This window comes from Otolemur garnettii, unplaced genomic scaffold (genome assembly GCF_000181295.1).
Source record: "Otolemur garnettii isolate 467f Iridium unplaced genomic scaffold, OtoGar3 scaffold00001, whole genome shotgun sequence".
Classification (NCBI taxonomy): domain Eukaryota; kingdom Metazoa; phylum Chordata; class Mammalia; order Primates; family Galagidae; genus Otolemur; species Otolemur garnettii.
This window is the reverse complement of record NW_003852396.1, coordinates 34,544,128-34,548,226: the sequence shown is the minus strand read 5'-3', so window position 1 is coordinate 34,548,226 and position 4,099 is coordinate 34,544,128.

The window sequence follows — 4,099 nt, the reverse complement described above, 5'->3', positions numbered from 1 at the left end:
ATAGTTATATAGTTCTATTTCTGTGTTCTCTGGTTCCATTGTTCCATATGTCTACCTTTATACCAGTATCATGCTTCACAGTACTTCCCTAGCCACCTGGTGACCTTGGTGATATTTAGCAGTGAGGTATATAGCATTTTTTCTAGGATGAATTCATAAACTTAGTTGTCAGACCTTGTATGATGGCAGCTCTGATGGTCATTCCAGAAAAAGAATTCCAAAGTTGCTTTGAAGAGTGGATTAGGCACTGGCATTTGTGCATAGCTTGCCAAAGAGAGTACCTCAAAGATGACTACGATGATAGTCAGCAATGAGGTATGTAGCAATTTTCTAAGATGAGTTTGCAAACTTAATTCTTACCTTATATAAGAGCACTGTTACGTTCATGAGGGCATTGTCTCCCAAAGAGCCACATCTCCCAAACACCATAGCTCTCAATACTATTGTATTAAGGGTTAAATTTCAACAAGAACTTTGTAGGGATCACAAATCATAGTAGTGTATCGGGTAATTTTAAGATATCTAAGAGAAATGGCTTTGTTGATCATGAGCTCACAATCCAAAATTACAAAGTCAGCAGGAATAAGAGTCAGCAGAATTAAATATCACAAATTTGAAAAATGGGATTATCAGGTACAAGTTATAAGTTCGGCATATTTAAAATGGTTAAACAAATTGAAATGGAATAAAAAAGTATAAGTCAGAAGCCTTAACTTATTGGAAAACCAGATATATTTAAAAACAAAAAGCAGCAATTATACTTTCTAGAAAATCTAAATCTAAAAAAAGTTACTGACATAAAAAAAGAAAAGAATACCTGATTACAAAATATTCACTTAGGTGAGTTAAGAATTGGTAACATTAAGCTAAAGTTGAAGAGCAAAATCTAAAACTGATATAGTTCGAAAGGGAATTGAACATGAAATAAAGGCAAAATGAAGAAAATAATTAAAAAAGAAGGTCCAGTGTACATCTACTGGATTTGCAGAAAGGAATATAGAAAATAGTAAAGAGTAGAAATATTCAAAGGCAGAATGGCTGAATTATTTTAACATTCAGAAATCTAAATTAGTTATAAGCACAATAATTTTTAAAATAAACCTAAACACATTTCAAAACCCCACAGCCCCACAGATAATACATTACCTACAAAGGAACAGCAATTTGACAGAAAATATGCTTCTTAACAATAGTACATTTCAGACGACTGTAGAAATATGTAATGTGCAATATGTGAATAGTTCAAATATATTGAATTGAATTCAAATATATTTGAATTGAATAATTCAATTTATATAATATATATAAAATACTTGTCAATATTCAATTTATTTATATAGCTAAATTATCATTATAATAGTTTCTTGGATTATAAGATATGAACATATTTTTAAAAAAGTACTGGAGAGTTAAGATGGAAAACTAAAAATCTAAGAGAAGGTAATATCTGAGAGAAAGAAACCCCAGACTTAATGCTACTTTTGCTTTGAAGACTTTTGCCAATCCATTTCTAGTATGAAAAGGTAAAAAAAAATGGTGATTTTCTGACCTGAGGAAATAAGTCAAAGCAAGGCAAAGTCTAATAATCTTTCTCCCGTATAAACACTTTTAGCTGGGATCTTGGCATATGTTCTTGGGGTCTGGTTGAAATGAAAGTTTACTAATATTTTCCTGGTGACTCTTAACTTGATTACATGTATAAAGACTCCATTTCAAGACAAGGTTATATTCATAGAACAATTCAAGTCTCAACATGCATTATTTTGATTTCTCATCAGTAAGTGTGGACAATAATATCATGTATCTCATGAGGTGGTTATAAGGATGAAATGAAGTAATAGAATAATAATTAGAATAATATAACACATTGCTGTATCAACGAAGATTTATTACTATTGTTGGTAGTACAATCCTTGGTGTAATTATAGAGTAAGTTTTGGTCTCCCCCTAAGGTGGCAGAAATGATTCTGTGATGTACTGTATATGTATATATTTAATATGTACAACTTATGTTTTAATACCCATGTACATAGTGAACCAAACACAATACTAGAGCCAAGCTAATTAATATATCCATCTCTTTCCATAGTTACCATATTATTTTTTGTGGTGAGAACATTTAAGATCTGCTGTCTTACAAATTTCAGGCATACAATGTAATATTATTAACTATGATTCCCATGCTGCACATTATATCTCTAGAACTTACTCATCCTTTATAACTGAAATTTCATACCCTTTAATCAATATCTCTCAATTTTTCTCCCTTTACTTCATAACCATCATTCTACTCTCTACTTCTATGAATTTGACCTTTTCAGATTTCACACATAAAGCGTGATCATATATGTATTTTTTTCTGTGTCTGGCTTATATCACTAGCACAATGTCTTTTTCAGTATTTAGACTCCCCAAGTGCCTTTGATCTCATCTACCCTTGCACCTTCTATAATACGCTCTCTTGGGAAATGGACTGCAGGGCTGCAGGCTCCAGGTGCATAACAAGGACACTAACTCCTGTAAGCAGTGGGGAAAGAAGGATCATGGTGGAGCCCAGGTTCCTAAAATCAGCCTCCACAGCTCCTGCAGAGGTTTCGGTGATATATTCAACCAGACACAGCAGCAGTACATCCTTCTGAAGCTGGTAAGTCTTAAGATGGGGCCAGGAAAATTATGAGGAAGAAGATACTGAGGAACGGAGGGGCAATTTAGGAGCCTGGTATGAAATGCAGATAGAGCTCTTTCAATGATTCCTGAATTGTGGGTGCCAGTCCTGCTAAGGTACTTAGATCCTAGCACAGAGGTGAGGCTGAATCATTTTGTGGATTATAGACTCAGCTTCTGTAGGCTTCACTCCTACTTTTGTCATGACTAGGAGGCCAGAGGTTTCCACCTGGTTGGGTCAGAATCTTCCTTTTGCCCTAGTCTAAATTTAGCTATAACCCAAGATGACTGCTTCTAGGCAATCATAGCTGGGCTTGAATCTTCCACCATGACTTTGGTTCATTAAGACTTGTTCTATCTTCTAGACTATCAATAATGCATTGTCAAAGACCATGTTTTGTTCACTGACACCTAGAACAAAGAACCACTATGAACACCCCTTTGTGAATATCAATTTATGAGGAGGAACTGATGGAGTCAGAGAACTGAAGATGAAAGCAACACCCTAGATGGACAGTGATTCCTCATTTCTCAAATTAGGCAGCCTACAGTTTCACTAAGGAGAATATGGAGAGAGAGAAAAAAATGTCCCCAGCTATTAAGGAATTGAAAAAGGAGTATAAAACAAAGCTGAAAGTATATTATAACCCAGAAGAATCTATCAGTTCCATAGGAAGTTTGGGAAGGACGTTTTTCTGTTTTAGGTAAACAATTCTTGAAGGTATCTTTGACTCCAGTGTTTCTCTGCACCTTCAGCCTTTCTTACATTAAATTTTCTCCATCTCTCAAAATTATCCATTCTTCTTCATTTCACGGCTAATATTTCTGTTCAGATCTTAATCATCGTTCATTTGAACTACTCAGGATGCTCAAAAACCAAACAAACAGAAAAAACAACTCCCTACCTTCTATGATTCCCCCTTGACCTATCTGCTACGGCCTGAATGTTTGGGTCCCCTCAAAATTCATAGGTTGAAATCCTAACCCTCCAGGTGAAAGTATTAGGAGGTGGTACCTTTGGAAAGTGACAAGTTAGGTCATGATGGCTTATGATTGGAGTTAGTGTCCTTATAAAATAGACTGCAGAAAACTAGCTAGCCCCTTCCCCCATGTGAGACATCATTTATGAATCAGGCAGTAGGCCCTTGCTGGACAATGAATCTCCTGGCACCTTGAACTTAGACTTCTTAGCCTTCAGAGCTGTGAGAAATAAAGGCCTTTTATTTATAACCACCTTGTTTATGGTATTTTGTTGTAGCAGCCTAAATAGACTAAGACATTATATACTGCATCACTTCTCTTTTTCAAATATTCTATGATTCTCCACAGTGTACATGACAATGGGTACTATCAGACAAACCTGTAAGGGTCGTGCCAAGACTGTCAATGCTTACTTTTAATCATTGTCTCCTGATACTTTACTCTCCACCTGCTT